Below are 19,587 nucleotides of genomic sequence, written 5' to 3' on the forward strand. Positions count from 1 at the left end.
ACCCCAGCCACCCCCGCCGGCCTCTGGAGCACCGAGACCCGGGCCATGGATGGAGCCCCCGGCCCAGGGGAGGGGAAGGAAGGCGTACCGGGGAGGGGGAAGGGAGGGGGGAAGGAGACGACAAGAAGGGCAGGGGACAGCGGCAGGGCCGCAGAGAGAGGGGGAGAGGAGGAGGAAGGGTGACGAGGGAGAAGGGACAGGGAGGCGGAGGACGGGCGGGGAGAGGTGAGGAGGGAGAGGCAGGAAGGGGGAGGGGAGAGGGAACCACAGGCCCCGAACCGCGTCGCCGGGCCCAGACACCAGGGAAAGCCCTGCAACGCAGCACCCCCCAAGAGACCCAGGGAACGGCCAAGACGCAGCCGCCACCCAGCAGCCAACAGAGGGGCAGACCCGCCCACGCCCAGCCAGGGGGGACAGCACCCATAGAATTAAGCCACTGGCATGCCGTGAATCCGAATATCAACCCCTGGTGCCCATCGGAGGCGAATCCGCTCGATCCCGCTGGCAGCAGCCGGGTTCCTGACTATAAAAACACAACCATTAGTTACAAATTGCCAAATACAGAAACATCAATGCAAGTTATCACGCTGCTGTGGCTCTCGCTAACAGGCAGAATTAAGTAACCAGGTTTAGGTTAAAAAATTATATATACGTAGACCATGTTTCTTTAAATTTTGACATTTGTTTTTTATTTGAGGCAGATATGTTTTCCATTAAAATGTGATTTATGAGGAGGTTTGTTTATTTTTCCAGTTAACAAGAATTGGTTTTTTTGCGATAGTAAGGGCTACAAGTATAGATTGAAATTGTTTATGTGGTAAGTCAGTTGTTGTTAAGTCACCTAGCAAACACAAGTTTGGAGAGAACGGTATCCTACAGTCCAAGACAGCGGAAAGTTTTTCTAAGACTTTAGTCCAGAAACACATAACCGGAGTACATAACCATAAAGCATGAAAATAAGTGTCTGTAGTGTTTTGTAAACACTGGAGACAAATGTCGGAGTCTGAGAGTCCCATTTTCTTCATCATATATTGAGTAATGTATGTTCTGTGAATAATTTTATATTGGATAAGTTGTAAATTTGTGTGTTTTGTCATTTTAAAAACGTTTTCACAAACTTGAATCCAAAAGTCAGATTCCGGAGCTATAGACAAGTCTGTTTCCCATTTCGAGATGGGTAAAGACATTTTATCAGTATATGAAAGTAAATTATATATTTTTGAGAGTTTTTTTGTTGTTGTCGGAGAAAGCTTGGTAATATCTTTAGCTAAAACAGGCGGTTGGAGCGTACCCTGAAGTGTTGGAATTTGTTTCTTTATCATACTTTTAACTTGCAAATAATGTAAAAAGTTTCCGTTTTTTATTTTGTATTTTTGGAGCAAGGATGTATATGATATAAACATATTATCTGAGAAGAGATGGTGGAGATGTGTAATTCCTTTCTGCTCCCACACATTCAAATAAAACGATTGGTTGTTAATTTGAAAGTCGGGGTTATGCCATAGGGGAGAAAGCCCGCAGGGCTCCACTTGGGCTTTTGTCATTTCTAGTGCCTTCCACCAGGCAGTCAGGGTGGCGGAAATCATTGGATTTTTAAAGCAGTTATGTCGCTTAATCGATGTTGTAATAAAGAGTAAATCTAGGAGTCTGAGGTTATTACAATCCTTCTGTTCTAGTTCCAGCCAACAGTTAGTATCTCTATTGGGTTGTGCCCATAAAATAATATATTGTAGCTGGTTGGCTATATAATAGTGCATAAAATTTGGTGCCTCTAGACCTCCTTTGGATTTATTTTTCTGAAGAGTAGATAGACTAATCTTTGCTTTTTTTTTATTCCAGTAAAATTTTGTAACGGCTGAGTCCAACAACTAGAACCAGTTAGCCGTAGGTTTAAATGGAATCATTGAGAAAAAATAGTTTATTTTAGGTAAAACTTTCATTTTAATAGTGGCTATTCGTCCTATTAGAGAAATAGGAAGATTATTCCAGCGCTCTAAGTCACTATAAATGCTATCCAGAAGTGGAGTAAAATTTAAATTAATTAAATCAGTTAATTTAGGTGAGATTTTTATGCCTAAGTATTTTAAATTACCTATGGGAAATGAGTAGTGTGGGTCCTGGCTTGCAGGGTTCCATGAATTTTCTGTAATAGGTAGAAGTGTTGATTTTGTCCAGTTAATAGAATAGTCTGATAACTGTGAGAATTTAGTTATTAAGTTAAATACTTCCCCTAACGAAATGATATTATATTGAAGAATATATAGTGATCTTGAATGGTATAGTGAAAATGCATTGAATGATGTGGAAACATATTTAATGGTATTTAATGATATGGCAATAGGTGAAATGATACTAGTGAAAATGTGGGCTATGTGAGTTAATCACTGCTTTTTACTTTCAGTTTGTTCCCACCAGCACCCTTTTTTTTTTTTTTTTTTTTACAGATAATGGAAGAGCAATGTCTTGGGAACAAAAGGATACCAAATCTTTTAATGGAAATAAAAGTTTTCAGCCTACAGAGGGCTTAATTGTTGAGACACTCCAAAATCAGATTGAAACATTGATGTGGCTGGCTTGTTAATATTTCCAAAAATTCATTTCTGCAACTCAAAATTCTTCTCAATAACTTGTATGGTCCCCACGTGCTTGTAAACATGCTTGACAACGTCGCAGCATGCTCCTACTAAGACCAAAACATAATGTCCTAAAGGTGTTCTAGTGGGTTTAAGTCTGGGGATCATGAAATTGTACCAATTCCTTCATCCTCCAGGTACTGCCTGCATACTATTGTGAGTCCGGGCATTATTGTGCATTAGGAGGAAACCAGGATCTACTGTACCAGCGTAGGGTCTGTTAATGGGTTCAAAGATTTCATCTCGCTACTTAAAGCTGCCTTAAGGACTTTGAAACTTTTTTATACATGACTGCCACCTCTGGACTAAAGTGTAAATGCAGCCTCAATGATGCTTGTGCATGAGCCGCGCAGGCCTGTACGAGAACGAGCGAACAGAAACTCCTCTGGCCACTATTTACAGACTAGCAAAGATGATTTCAACTGTTAGAATGATAGAAAGATAATGAGACAATGATAAAGCAATTCTGAATAAATTGCTTGCACAGATACTAATTTTATACCGTTATATAGTGCAGTTGCTCGCAAAGAATTTATTATTACCTAGTAATATTTTAGGCCATGATACTGTAGTTCAAATATACAATAAGGCTCGAAATTATTTGTTCCTCATAATACTCCCAGTCAGCAAAGACATGTGGCCCACATTTGGCATAAGTCCGGCACAGGTGGCATTCAGTCGGCACTGGTATAAGGCATATGGACCGAACATGGCCCAGGAGAGGCAAAGGAGGCACTGGCTTGACTCTGGCAAACCAGATGTAAGCCAGTTGTTGAGTGATGCATCTGGCCCAGAAATCAATTTACAAATCTGGGCCATATATGTATAGCCAGTATTGTCCCACCCTTAAATGCAGTTTCAGATTTTCAGATTTTTTTCCCTACGCAGTCTTATTTTAAATTTTATTACATCATCACACACACATATCAATCTGTTTCTGGTCTAACAATCAAAGTTTATGTGGGAATTCAGCAAATGAACTTCCCAGAGAGAAGTTCTTCAAAGGTGAACATGCTTTCGCCATTTCTTTGTATCGATTCAAGAGTAAGTATTTTTTTTCCCTATGTTTTACATTTGACATTTCATGGCTTCATATTGACACAGCTACTGACTTGACAGACAGGTTATCTAGATTTTCCCTGTATTAGTTATTAGTTTTAATGCCATCATATTTAGTTAGGTGTACTCACTGGCCGATCAGAGAAAATCTTATTTTTATGACCAGAGTTTTGTTTCAACCTAAAACGCATAAACATTAAATGTAACACTTGTCAAACTATGAACAGTTTCATATGAAAGAGATAATTATTTACATTTGGTGGAAATCCGATTCAGAGGTAAATGTTTTAGCGGGCAATATTGTATTGAAGCTATCTTATTGAACAGAGTATGCTCATATGAAAGGTACCAAATTATCACTAGCACCAAATATTATATTGTACTGGGTTAATATTCAACTTGCACTGTAAAACGTGCAGAGGTTAATTTAAATTAGGTATTTTTTTATAGTGTTGTGTGGCATGTATACTCAGTATATCATGTAAAAAAAAAAATACAGATTTCTCAGGTTATGTTGTAAATATCTATTATATATCTCATACAATTTGAATTTCATCTAGTTTTATGATTTTCATGATGTCTACTTTGTAAGGTACAGAATTCCAATTTAAACATGTTATTTGATCGCTGTTCACAGCTACGCCACCAGGTGGCGGGCCAATTTACTACCCAGACTAGTGATGGGCATGTGAACTGAATCTTTAGAATCCGTTAATTAAAAAGAACCGTTCAAAAGATTTGTTCATCGATGTCTTGTACAGTACGTTTGAAACTTACATGCTGTGTTGTTATTGTTTAGGTGCACAACTCACTTTTTCAAAACCACAAACACAATTACAGCTCTACAACAGCGCACCCAGACCCATCGCTAATTTAACTTGTGAGTAATAATAACTACTAACTATGATGATCAAAGAACACAATAATCACATTTTGCCACCCAAAAAAATGTTGTCTCTGTTGAACAGGGTCTTCTGTCTGTTTCGGGCAACTCTTTTAGCGGTGCTTGGGACCAACCGGAATAAAGGGAAATACTGTGTCCGTTGTTGGTAAGTTTTTCTAAGGTCACTGTTATTAAAGAACCAAATCATCATAAATCTTAGAGTATTCTTTTTTGTTTTCCAATCAGCACTGTTGAACTTGAAAGGTAAGCTTGCAAACATGCACTGGAGCACCTGAAACACGGCATCAAAAAGAGGCAGATACCAATTTGTAAGGCTTTTTTTGTTCTGTATTATTTATTTGGTTGTTACTAACATAACTATGAGATTCATTTTCAAAAATAATTTCCAATTTAATGCATTTTGTAGAAACTTTATTTGGACGTACGTGGCCATTGTTATTTATGTCGCAACACATTCAGTGTGTAGTGACGTAGAGTGGCGGCTGGCTCTCTGCCGAGCAATGTGAAACGCCTACAAAGAAAGCAAGGTAAGACTCGTAGCGTTCCTAAAAGGATGATCAAAACTCTTGAATGTGTCTGGTGAATGACGAGAGCACAGCGTGGGGGAGGCTGTCCCTCTCGATAGCATGTTGTTTCTTTAGGAATGCTACGAGGCTTACATTGCTGTGTTGTTATTGTTTAGGTGCACAACTCACTTTTTCAAAACCACAAACACAATTACAGCTCTACAACAGCGCACCCAGACCCATCGCTAATTTAACTTGTTAGTAATAATAACTACTAACTATGATGATCAAAGAACTACACACTGAATGTGTTGTGAGGTAAATAACAATGCAAGCGTACGTCCCCAAAAAAGTTTATACAAAATGTATTAAACTAAAAAAAAATTTTTTTTTTTTTTATTAATCTCATAGTTATGTTAGTAACAACCAAATAAATAATATAGAGCAAATTTGTCAATACAGTCACGGTTCCTTTCAAGATGAATAACTATGGGTGAATTTCGCTGCTTAACTCATATTTCACAAACACGTTAATCACAATACTGTGTTTAGACTAGTTGGGGCACACAAAACATATTATTGCAAAGAAAATGTTTGGGTTGACTTGACTTCCCCTTTAATACAATTTTAACGTTATGCCCAATTGCCAATAATGTCGTAAATATGACATGTATTGCTTTATATTTTTGGGGGGAGAATATATTGGAAATGCATTGTTTATTATATACTTTGTTTGTAGTAAATCATGAAGTTGATGTAAAAGTTTACAATATCTTTAAAGGGATACTTGACTCTGTGAGCCATTTTTTGGCAGAGAAAAGTTAATATTTTGTCCAGAATTAATTTGATAACTTCATGATTTTTCATGTACAATTAATACCTTTGAAAACAAATTTTGCCATTAGCTCAGTTTACTGACCAAACCCAGAAAACAAGTGAGCAATTGGTTGTGACCTACTTCCTCAGCACAGGTCATGTCATCTTCAGTCGATAGCAAGTGGAAAAAATGTGTTTACACAGATATTATTTGTACATGAAAAATAATGATTAATTATACTCAAAATATTAACTTTTTACTGCTGAAAATTGTTCAATGAGTCAAGTATCCCTATAAGTAGAAATAAAATGCATGAAGTTTATGCATTCTTTTGGAATCTTTTTTGTGTGTGTTTAAGAGTGCTTCAAGAGACCTGATTCAAGTGTTTGTTTTTAGTGTGGCCCAGCGTAGGGCCAGCTATAGTTATACATGTGGCCCACAGGTGGATGCCAAATGTGGCCCACTAAAGGACCGTAATTCATCGAGGTATGTGGGCCAAGTGCAAGTGGGTTGTGTGGCCCACCACTGGGCCACACCAAATTTGCTGACTGGGCTTCAAAAATAAAGTCTTTATTTCAAATGTATTCTTGAACGCATTGAAAACATGTCTGTTCTGTTTGTCTAAAGCTGTTTATTGGAAAGACGCTGAAGTTGCGAACAATACTGTGACGTCTCACAAGAATGCTGCCAGAAGCAGATGTGGTTGGTAATCTTACCTTTTTATTTGTTGAAGGAAAATCGTTCTTTTGTTTTCCCGTGTTCATAATGTTGATTAACAAACTCAGACAATGAGATCGGTGAAATCAGGATTTATTTTTACATAAGCTTATGGACACATGAGTTCGGCCAAACGCCGCCATTGTTCTCCCGCGTGTGTGTCGCTCCTCCCCTTGTTGCAAACACTAGTACTCTTTCGTGACTTTTCAAACCCCTCCTCTGTCTTCTTTAGCCAATCTTCTCCTTCTCAGTCACATGATACATCAATACACGTCACCAAACTTCCCCCTCCAGTCTTGTCCTCCTGGACCAGATAATTTATGGACAGAGCTCTGCGTGAACTTCCAAACATTCCTAATACATAGATAAAAAGAAACAACTTAGACATCTCTTTCCCAGAGAAGAGAACAATGGACTATAAATTGAATAACATATGAATTAACTGTTGTCTTATTATTACACAGCTCTAACTAAAATCAAAACGGTTAAAATATAAATTGAAACAGTAAAACAATGTTAATAATGTTAACATTCCCTCAATTGGGCTCGAAAGAGCCCAAAATAAACATTTAAACAATTTATTTATTTATTTTTTTAGAGGATCAACATGAGCATGATGTGACAGCGTTTGGAGATGTTTTCCCGCCTCGAAGCCATCTCTTGATGAAGTTCTTTGTTGAATGAAAAGAGTATCGTGTTAGTTTTTTTTCTTTTCTTTAAGGACCTCAGGATAGACTGCCCAAGGTCCTTTTGTTTGTCACCGGGATTATTCTGCCCGCAAATGTGACTCTTCGTGGAATGTTGCCTTGGACAGGGTCAGCTGATATGATTCAGCAAACGTTGTTTTCCTGGTCTGAGGTGGTGAGATTGATGAGCCTGGGATGGATCCGGCGGCCTTGTAGACCATGATGATGATGATGTCTCCCTCCTGTGAACTCCGGATAACCTCTCCCTCACCTCGTGGGATCCAGACCCTCTGGGTACAAAACATTTTCATTTAGTCACTCATAAACCTACATACATTTTATTTGGAAAAGAGCATCTGGTAATTTTTGTTAGTTGGGATTAGTAAATGTTATTTGATTAAGATCTGTAGGTCATGTGCTGTTGGAACAGGAAAAGGTCTATTTGTGTGACATTGAAATAGAGCCCAGCCTTTGACTGAGTTTAATGACATTCGCACATTCATTAATACAACAGAAAGAGCTTGTAAATATTTATTTTTCAAATGGGATCCATCGTCTGATCAAATTTTTTCCTAGGAAACCCATATAATGGGTATGTAATGTTTTACCACGATATTTACTATTCTAGATTTGCATGAATGTGCCTTTAGCCATCCTGAAAGGAATATATCTCATCCCAGAAAGATCACGCCGGCCGGATCGTGAACACACTGGGGACAGGCTCATATATTCATACTATCTTTATATCTTTATAAATACTATCTAATATCTTTTGCAAACACTGGGCTCCAAACATTACATTTTTCAATTGTTTCTGAGATAACATATATAATATAATTACCTTCATTTGGCGATATGCTTAATCTATTGTCTCCTCTTCAAACTTACTTTTTCTGTCGCTATTTTTCATCTGTGGATTTCAATTCAGACTGTGGATTATCACATTCAGAATCACCCAGTCAGTTGGGGTATAGACCGATACCCCACAACCTTTAAAAAAAAATGTATCTACTAATTCGTCTATATTAATTAATTTTTTAAACATAAACTATCATGTGTACACACCCTCCTTTTGACAAAGATCCACTCTGATCTTTTCAAACACGTATGGTATTTCAAAGGGAGGACACACCGAGACTTCGTAGCTCATAAATAAGGAATACCAGACCATAGCTTTCCGCAAAAGACGTCGTAAATAACACAAGCCTTAAAATCAGGCGATTGTGAGGCAAACGAGAGAGCTTCAGGTCACTACAATTAAAATAAGCACAAGCAGATACAATTTAAGACACTGGTATATGAGCACTTTGGGTCATAATAAATAGAGGTAGCCACATTAATCGAATTCAGGATACGAATTACACAAAATTTACAAATATCTACCTTCTCAACGGGTAAAATAAACATATTATAATTAGAGCCGAAAATAACACAACACTCCTACTTTGAGCAAACCGTCAATTATTCCTAAAATACTAATCCACCCCACCTCTTCTACATAGTAGTGGGTCATATAAAACACAACAGTAATACAAAAACCAGCAAACTCGCTGTTATTTGTTAAATTCCCATTGTACCAATTCAGAAACTGATGCTCCCAAGAAAATAGGCAAAAATTTTAGTAGGCTAAACCCAATAATCATCAAGTAACGGAAAATAGAGTAATTAAGATTGAAATACATTTTACCAATCCTCCTATTTCAAATTCACATATATTGTTTTCAATTTCCTGAAATACCTTGCTATAGATCACATTTCCCCATCCGACACATTAAAATGCCTTGCATACAACCAGTTTACCATATCAATGACCGGAGGTGTCGCATCCCAGTCGAGACCATAAGCTTTGAGTAGTCAATGTTCAGTCCTGGCCAGCAGATGACAGGGCGGCGGATGTTTCAGGCAATGTTCAAAGCAGGCATTGAGATGTTCACTGGAGTCAAAACAGCCGTAGGGGAGATGTCTCTGTAACGAGGCTTGTACACAGTCACTGGGCATTGTGGAATTGCGGTAGGCACAGGGGAATTACTTTGATGCGGCGTGAAGCTCTTTGACCTCTGCCACGTCCACCCAGACGCTGGAGGTTGCTGTCTGCAATCGTGGACCCGATGGCACATTTCGGCCCTCCCAGGAGCTCACCTGACCAATGAATGCACCCGCCGGATCCAATGCACTTCAACCGACAGACCGAGGAAGATGGGATCATAGCAAGATAGTTCACTTCCTGCTTTCTCAAAAATGTTTCAACTATACCATAGCTTGTTTTTGGGAATGCCCTTCAAAATAGCTACTAGAAATACTTGCAAATACAATGTATTCAGCAGCAGCTGGGACGCATCCCGTTCGCAGGTTGCAACCAGTGAGGGCCATCAAGCCCCCATCTGCTTTGGAACTTTATCACCAGTTTCTGAAATGACACACTCAGAGAAAAAACAAATACAAAAAATTATCATTATTATTTCGTTTTTTTTTTTAAAAACATTTATTACTTCTCATTCAACTATCTTAAATCTAGCCACAGCTATACAGATATAGGTATAATTATGTTAACTCAATATAGCTATAAACAAAATGCTATTATTTTTTCATTTTTCTTTATTCATTTGCCTAGAAAAGAGAAAGTTAATAAATTTATTTTCTGTATCAAAAGTAGTATAGTTTTAAAGACTTTCTATTCAGTCACTGAAAAAAAAAATCTAATCTAATATTTTTCTACAAGAACTCAGCAATATCCTTCAAATACTGTTATTTATTATGTATTTATTTATTTTTTTATCATTCTTCTCTTACCTAGAAAAGAGAAAAACTTCCATTATGAGGACACATTGTACTCTAACTCCTATCTCACACACACAAAGCCCCCCCCCCCCCCCATTTGAGACACAGGGGAGGGAGCGGAAAAAGAAAAAATCTTAGCATTATCACATTCAAAACCTATTTTTACTACATTCCCATACGAAAAACAAACGCCATTATCACACCAGTCTTATCTACTCAAAAACAACATCAAACATACAGTTAAAGATATTAAAGAAAAACAAATAAAATATCCACACACACATTTCTCATTCACAATCACATTCCCAGTTAACTCCCAAACCACCAGGATAGCCCCCACCTTTCTTATCTAGGTCTCATACAATTACTCAACAATTCTCTCAACTTTTCAAACTTTTGCAGGCACATACGCACACACACACACACATACCAACTAGAAAAACTCCCATAATAATCACACAATTGACCCTAGTCATTTTATAACAAAAAACATTCCCTTCAAGTCACACCTCTCCCATAAATACTGCTCACACATGCACGCACACACACCTATCACAGGGTCAAAACACACAGTATTACAGTCAAATTCACCTTCCATTTCTTATATTATTTACACATTTATTATCATATGCAATACGTATAAACCATTATCATTAATTCAGTGACGTCTCACTGGTGGTACCACAATTCAATAGGTTATATTTATCTCGCAACGTCGCTCGTTACTCACCTCAGAATAAACTTTTAACAAGAATAACCACAGACAACCATAACACGGACACACGTAACAAACACAACATACATAAATATATCTAGATCTATCGATCGATCACAGAGACTTAATCAAGCCTCCGCGTCAACCTGTCCTCAACTCTTATTACTACAGCTGCGCATAGAACAACGTAACGTAACTCCCATGTACTTTAGGCGCGCAAAACATCGTAACGTTACTCCCATGTCCTTCAACCACGACACACACTCGTCGTGTACAGTTCAACGTCGTAGTAAAAGCCAAACACAACGGAACGAACCAAACTCATAATTTAAACAATACTAATACACCTATTCACTCAGACCTCATGTACAATTCAGTTAAATTTATCAGACGAAAACTATCGCAGCGTTCTCGACAGACAGGACCTCCCTACGTGGATAAACGTCTCTACTTACCGTAATAAATTAGTTAGGCGCCTAGGAGGTCCTGTCCGCCAAGAACCCAGCATCGTCGTGGGTCACCATCTGAAGGAAAATCATTCTTTTGTTTTCCCGTGTTCATAATGTTGATTATCAAACTCAGACAATGAGATCGGTGAAATCAGGATTTATTTTTACATAAGCTTATGGACACATGATTTCGGCCAAACGCCGCCATTGTTCTCCCGCATGTGTGTCACTCCTCCCCTTGTTGCAAACACTAGTACTCTTTCGTGACTTTTCAAACCCCTCCTCTGTCTTCTTTAGCCAATCCTCTCCTTCTCAGTCACATGATACATCAATACACGTCACCAAACTTCCCCCTCCAGTCTTGTCCTCCTGGACCAGATAATTTATGTACAGAGCTCTGCGTGAACTTCCAAACATTCCTAATACATAGATAAAAAGAAACAACTTAGACAACTTAGACTTCTCTTTCCCAGAGAAGAGAGCAATGGACTATAAATTGAATAACATATGAATTAACTGTTGTCTTATTATTACACAGCTCTAACTAAAATCATAAATAATAAAAATAAAATATAAATCGAAACAGTAAAACAATGTTAATAATGTTAACATTGTCTTCACACAACTGGCAGACGCCAGTAACAAGAAACTAACCTGCGAGCCGAATTAGCACATGAGTTTACAACAACAAGTAGCTATGAGTCCCTTCTCCCCCGGAAGACGTGCGATGTGTACACTAAACACTCGGACACCAGAATGCAGATAACAGAATGCATAAAACCGAATGTGCAACACAGGAACACTTATGTATCAGCCATACACGGATCATGTCTTCTAGATCATATTTACAACGCTCATAAGCAATATTAGCTTTTGATTTCCACCTTAATTTGTCATCATTATTGTTACAACTTACTTTGACGTATAGTTATTATCATAACTTACCTTCTCAGTAAAAAGAAAGCCAACTGTCACTGTCGCTCCGATGTTTACACGAGTCCTCTGTCTGCACCTATCAGACTACATTTTGGCTTGTTTTGTCCTTTTCTTAATCCCGGCAGATTCCATTCTCATCAATGTAAAAGCTTGCACTTGCAGTCGTGTTGTTTATCCCAAGTGTCTCTGGGTAAGCACTTCTTCTACGCGTTATGGCGCAGAAGTGAACACTTTTATTTTAATTTTATTTTTGAGCATTCCAGCACTACATTCAAATCAAGCAAAAAAGAAATTAAAAAAAACAGTGCAGAAGTGAAAAAAAGAAAGATTTGTAAACTCTACTTGGAGACGGGATCGCACATGATGTCACATTCTTAGCGTTTTCGCCCCAAATGGCTCTATTTATAAGTGCTTTATAGGCTTATTGACGCAGTTGTTGTAGAGACGTTAGGACTCTACAAGGGCATTACTTCTGCATATAGATGTGTATAAATCTTTAATTTTAACATTTAAACTTGCTTAATGCAGCTTTAATTGCAGTCAGACTATCATTTTCTTGCCAGTAGAGATCTGTGCGTCCCTCCATGGATATGCTTACCCAGACCATCACTGACCCACCACCAAACCTGTCATGTTGAACGATGTTGCAGGCAGCATAACTTTCTCCTTGTCTTCTTTAGACTCATGCACATCTATCACAGGTGCTCAGGATTAACATGCTCTCATCTGTGAAGAGTGCAGGCGGCAGTAGTGGACTTGCTAATTCTGGTGTGCTCTAGCAAATGTCAGTCGAGCTCCACGGTGCTGGGCAGTGAGCACAGGGCTCACAATAGGATGTCGGGCCCCCAGGCCACCTTCATGAAGTCTGTTTCTGATTGTTTGGGCAGAGACATTCACACCAGTGGCCCGCTGGAGGTCATTCTGTACAGGTTGAGCATTGCTCAACCTGTTCCACCTAGCACAAAGGTGCAAGTATTGGTCCTGCTGATGGGTTGAGGACCTTCTGCAGCCCTGTCCAGCTCTCCTAGAATAACTGCCAGTCTCGTGAAATCTCCTTAATGTTCTGGAAATAGTGCTGGGAGACACATTAAATCTTCTTGCTACAGCACATGTGGATCTGCCATTCTAGAGGACTTGGACAACCTGTGCAACTTTTGTAGGGCAAAGGAATCGCCTCATACTGCCAGTAGTGATAATGACTCAAGCCAAAACCAGCCACTTCATCAAGCTTCTCCGGCGGGATCCCAAGGCGTTCCCAGGCCAGCCGAGAGACATCATTTGTCCAGCGTGTCCTGGGTCACACCAGGGGCTTCCCGCCGGTGGGACATGCCCGGAACACTTGGCACAGAGGCATCTGAACCAGATGCCTGAGCCAACTCAGCTGGCTCCTCTCAACGCGGAGGAGCAGCGGCTCGACTCTGAGTCCCTCCCGGACAGGGACTGGGACTAATTTTTAGCCCTGGAGTTTTCAGCATTTTAATTTAAGTTGTATATATATTAGAGCTGTCAAACGATAAAACATTTTAATCAGATTAATCACATCTTAGAATTCTGATTAATCACGATTAATCGCCCAATAAAAAAGGCTTTTTTATAAAATAAAAAAAATCCCGACAAATTTGAAGAGCACCTGTTATGTGTTAATTCTTTTGACATTTAATGTTATGAGGACGTCTTCAACATTTTTTGATCCACTGCACACGCTAATTTATTAAAATGGAAAAAAATGACACCGATAGTTTGGCATGAACAAATATTCTAATTGTGATATGCAAACATTCATTAAATGCTTTACTTAAATGCATGAAATTATGTTTATTACTCAAACACAACCTGTAATAATAAATTAATCTGCGTTAATTCATGATAAATTCAAAAAAAAATTGTGATTAATTAATCAATTAACGCTTTAACTTTTACAGCACTAATATATATATATATATATATATTGCATATGTGTGTATCAATCTAAAATAGCTTCACATTCAACCCAACACTGATATTTATAGTGTATGTGAAAAAAACATTAATATAATAATAAAATAATAATGCATCGGATTTATATAGCACTTTTCTAGACACTCAAAGACGCTTTTACAACGGAATAGATACATTATTCATGCACTCACACATTCACACTGTGGTGGTGGTAAGCTACTTAAGTAGCCACAGCTGCCCTGGGGCAGGCTGACGGAAAGCAAGACAAGGTACGAGACAAATTTTATTTTATTTTTTTAAGAGCTCATAATATTTAACTGCAAGTCTGCAATCAAACTTCAACTTATTTAAGTAATTGTGAGCTAATATGGGTTTTCAATAGTATTAACAAGGGTAGGGTTTATAAAATCAAATACAAAATTGTAGTTTCAGTCATATTTAATCTTTTCTACAGGTACAGCCCAGCCCTGCTATTTTATCTCTTCCTCCTCAGCCTCATGGCCAGTCTTTCCCTGGTTGGGAGCTGCATGTTTAGTTTTTTTTATTACTAATAATAGTTACATTACATTACATCTCAATGTAACTTTCCGACAAATACACTCGTGGAAAGAAGATCAGGCAAACATATTGGACAATGGTTTGCACATTATAAAAATGTCTGTTTTGTGCAAATGTGCTACATGGTGTCTTACTTTGACAGCATTCCAGCTCATTGAGGTTGCATAATTAGCAAACGGCTGTTGGAGACTGGTGTACCACAAATGGAATGGCCTACTACACTTTCTCCAGACCTGAATCCTATTGAAAACCTGTGAGATCACCTGTGTCGCTGTGTAGAGACTGGAAACTCTGCACCCCAGAACCTCAATGACCTGAGGGCTGCCCTTCAAGAAGAGTTGGTTGCCATGCCGTAGTTGTCAAGTTGTAATTGATCCTCAAGGCCATACGACAAGTTGTTGAGACGTTTAATTTTGTTTTTGTGGTGTAACAACTATTGTTGTTAACTTTTGTTTCAATGAATTGTTTGAGATGAGGAATTCACCATTGAATCCTTCTACTTAAATGTCCTACATATGGTATGACTGTAGCGTGAACGTTTTACATTTTCCATAAATAAATTTAGAGCAGTTTTTGCATATTATTGAAATTAAGTGGGTTTTTAAAATGATGAACATTGAAAAATCCAAACTTTCTACATACTGTCATACATGTGGAAATATAAAATATCTTTATTACAATAGCTTTTGTTATTTGACAATTTTTTACTGAAACATCTTCTACTTTAGTAGATTAACACCTCACAATGGGTTCTCCTGCAAGCCTCTAGCCAAAAGTTTTCCGACTGGATTTGGGTTAGAATTTCCCGCCCTCTGTCTGCGGATGTGACTTCATTTGCGCATTGTCTATATGAAGAAGTGTGTGTGTAGTTACATTTTTCTGTCAACAGGTGGCAGTAGCAATTCAAAATAGAATTTTCTGCGTGCAGTAGCTTTAAGGGGTGGGGAGGTGAGAGCCATGGTCTACCTGTGCCATGTGCTGTTTTGAATCTGTCTCTCTAGTCTAATAAATCAGAGGCAGCCGACGTCCTGCACTGCTCACCAGTCAATCTCAGTTTGACACAAAGCACAATGGATTGTTCAGAATTTAATACCACTACAATTAGTTAAAAACAGGTGTATAGACACTTCATCACCTCTCTACTGCCAAAAGAGAATTTTACAATTGATGGATGCCAGACGCGTATTTAGGCCATATTTGGGGGTGCTTCAGCAAATGTTTAGATTATATAGATATATTTTTACTGTGTGTTCTTTTTAACAAGCTAGTCACAGGGTATGTCACAGGGTATGTCTCTCTAGTCTCTAGTTCTTACCTTCACCACCTTCTACCACTCAACACCAACACATTATTTTCATTACTAGTCTGCTTTTTTGCTCCTCAATCATGTTGCTATGTGCTAATGAGGGAAACAAGTGTTAATATTAATGTCTCTATTGTGCTGCTATTAGCTAGCTTACTATAACGTGTGTGGCGTGCGTGCGTGGTGTGTGTCTGCACAGAAAAAAAATAGCCTCATGGAGTAGGTCATGGACATAAGATTGTTTTTCAGCAAACAAAAGCTCCATTTTGAAGTATTTGTATTAAAGACCCTGCGATTGGCTGGCAACCAGTTCAGGGTGTACCCCGCCTACTGCCCGAAGCCAGCTGGGATAGGCTCCAGCGACCCCCGCTACCCTTGTGAGGACAAGCGCGGTTAAGAAAATGGATGGATGGATGTATTAAAGACAAGATGTAAAAAGGCAAACACAAACAGTGCTAAAGTCAATTTGTTTTGTTCATATGTTTTATATGTGTCTGTACTTCACCCATTCACAGACTTTACATGCATTATTATTTTGTAGATTCAAGCACATTTCTTTTTTTGATGTGTATGTAATGTACTTTTTTTTTATAACATAGTGGAGACAAGTATAGTCAAAAAACAATTATTCTGTACTAAGTAAATGTCTGTTAACATATTTTACATGTTATGTGTTTCATTTAAAAGAAAATTTAAAAAACAAGTCCAAGGTCCATTTTTGTTCATTCTCACTGTAATTTGTGGGAAGCTGGTTTACTCCAGAAACATGCAAACTGTCAATGCGTATGTTGAAGAGCTGTTGTATCAAACATACTGTCAATGCGTATGTTGAGGAGCTATTGTATCAAAAAGAGTACCCTTCTCAAGAGATTAGGGTTGGGGTATGTTTATATTTTAAGTCATTTTCTCCTTTGCATAACTTTTATTAGATTCACTTTACTCACTGACATGCATTTTTTGGAGCGGGAAGTAACCCCAAACCACGAAAAGCTATATATCACATTTGCCCCCCACCCCCATTTTTATTTGTTCTTTGTTTTCTCCTAGTAGGCATGACAACTTAGACCATGTAATGTAATGCACTTTTGAACTTTAACAAGAATACTGTATTCTGTGGTAAAAGAAGAAAGAGATTTTTTTTGTTCTTGATATGGAACTCCAGTCAACATATGATTTACAGCCTTCTCTCCTTAGTCATTGATTGGCATAATGAGGTTACAACAAACCTGAAAGGAAGAGACTATCAACAGCGATTAGTGTCACTGTGTTGCACTAACGATCAATTACGTCAGTTAGACTCCTTATTAGCGACAGTGGAGTGACTGGAAAACACGTGGCTATGTTTCTTATACCTACTACACGGCCTAATCAACCAAGGTACAGCAGCTTCATGAAATCTGATATTTAACAATCAGTTGTTGCAAAGTGTGTGCGTGTGTGTGCGTGTGCGTGCGTTTTGGACACTCAAAAGGGGTGGTAGAAAATAGCAGAAGCAGATGGATATGAGGTGACAAGGCTTTGTATGAGCCTTGTCAGGAGGCTGAGATGTGATGAAAGGCTGTCAAGATTCAGCAGAAGACAACCATGTGGTCTTTTGAAGGAGCTCATCATTTAAAACAAAGTTTCATCCATTAATTTAGACATCTTTTTACAATCATTTCAATATATATTGCAGACCAAAACACACAGTACATGCAATTAATTGGATTTGGTTGGATTTTTTTTAAGATATCAAAGCTCTTTGATTCTATTTCTTGCCGAGCTGATTGGCAAATTAAATTAAGAATAATGACACTGAACTTTTTAAGTTAGCTTGATTTTCAAGTGACTGCATCTTGATATTGTTGTTGTATGTACCAGCATTTTAGTTTATATATTTTATTACTTATCAGTATTTATTATATTTACTTTTATTCATTCATATTATTTTTAAACTATATAATATGCATGCTGTCACTTTAAGATTGAGGGCCGAATTCACTAAAGGATTGTGTGGCTTCAGCATAGCAAATAGAAGGCTAATTCACAAAGGACATCAAATGGTGAAAGATTTCACTAACAATGCCAAGCAGAATAGAACTTGGTGTGCCGGTGGTATTTGCATACATTTAGGGGAGACCGGGGCTAGTTGTATCACTTTTTATACTTTTATATATTTCTTGGAATCAATACACCATAGCTATATAAACAAAATGTATACCAGATGAAAGACCAAAGTCTTAGGTATATTTTTTTGTAGTGCTGGGACAAAATATTGTTTGGCAATATATCGCGATACTTGATCATGCGATCTGCAGTATTGATCATTAAGTGGTATCGTGATATTTAATTGATACCGTACATTGCTGTGCAGCGCATCCGCCGTGCAGCGCGGCTGCATTACAAGTAGCCAGCCATATGTTAATCTGCTAATCCTAAAGGGGGAGCAGCATTGTGCCACCGCAGTTTAGCGACAACTCAAAAAAAGAGATGAACAAGAGTGTAACCTACTAGCTATTAGCTAATATGTTCGCCTTGGATCGGGAACAACCAAAGATGAACGGCGCTTTCCCTGTTCACTTGCCGCTACCGCTTAGTTTATTTTCCTCTCCTTTTAGTAATGAGCTTAAATTCAGCAGGGCGTTTCGTCTGATCTCAGGTCAGAGAGGGGGTCGGCGGTGATGGATCCGCCGCCATCCAGGTTTGAAAGTGGCCACCTCGGGCTGCGATTTATGCTGTGGGCTGCACGCGGGTGAATATACGATGCGGCTGCCGGTGGAGGACAGGCTCCCTGCTTTAGTAATATGTTTAAACTCGGCGGGAGAGGTTTCTAGGTGGCCTCTGCAGCCGCGATGCAGGCTGCACGCGAAGTAACGGGTCCTCTCCACCGGCATCCGCGAGGTGCGCGGGCCGGGCCAGCGCACATTCTGCGCTTGAAGGAACGGAACGGAGGACAAAGCGGCCCAACGGCTGGCGCCCCGCTCTCAATCATTGAGGAAGCGACGCTCAAAACAAGACAGGTGTTCCAAGTGTCAATCAGCAACGTGTCATGCAATTCACATTTGTTTTTAACCCCTGAATTTCCAAAACAGACGGAAGAATCAATCAATCGATCAAATCTTTATTTCTATAGCACCTTTCATACTTTGAAAGCAACACAAGGTGCTTCACATAAAAAAATAAAGAAAGAGAACAAACACAATGAAAATCAAAAACACAAACCGATTCCCTCCCACCCCCTGTAATATGTGGTTCCCTGGAATGCCCCTCACAAAGTAGGTGCAAGTAAGTAAAGTGTTTTGTCTGCCCCTGATGAACACGAGAAAACAAAACAAAAAACAACAACAAAATGAATGACAGCGAGCAAAATAATAGAGGCATAAAGCAAACATGTTTACATGTGAAATATCTGTATGGAGTTGCATCTTTCAGCTCTTACATGTGTTTCCAAGCTAAAGTAATTACAGCAATCAAGCCACATGTGTAAAAATTGTATTGTTATCTTAAAAGTAGACAACGCTAGTTTTTTTTACATTTTTTCAGGTAGCGCATTAGAGCAGCATGAGCCGCACCACCTGTATCAACCCCACCATTAAGCTCTGCATCTGG

General features: G+C 38.7%; 1 long non-coding RNA gene and 1 pseudogene across 2 annotated transcripts; one reads left to right on the forward strand and one right to left on the reverse strand.

The window, feature by feature from the left end:
- The window catches only part of LOC147167848 (uncharacterized), a 239,609-nt pseudogene that overhangs the window by 78,448 nt on the left and 141,574 nt on the right, over positions 1–19,587 (forward strand).
- Positions 6,714–11,529, reverse strand: LOC147167852 (uncharacterized). Of its 2 annotated transcripts, XR_015095888.1 has the most exons (3): positions 11,271–11,516; positions 9,352–9,742; positions 6,714–9,255 (listed from the first exon to the last, which is right to left on the reverse strand). It is a non-coding gene; the product is annotated as an uncharacterized LOC147167852 (long non-coding RNA). The 2 variants fall into 2 exon arrangements; XR_015095887.1 differs by having other exon boundaries at positions 6,714–9,742; positions 11,271–11,529.

This window comes from Leptonotus elevatus, chromosome 9 (assembly GCF_054856555.1).
Source record: "Leptonotus elevatus isolate MCC_2025b chromosome 9, RoL_Lele_1.0, whole genome shotgun sequence".
NCBI lineage: Eukaryota > Metazoa > Chordata > Actinopteri > Syngnathiformes > Syngnathidae > Leptonotus > Leptonotus elevatus.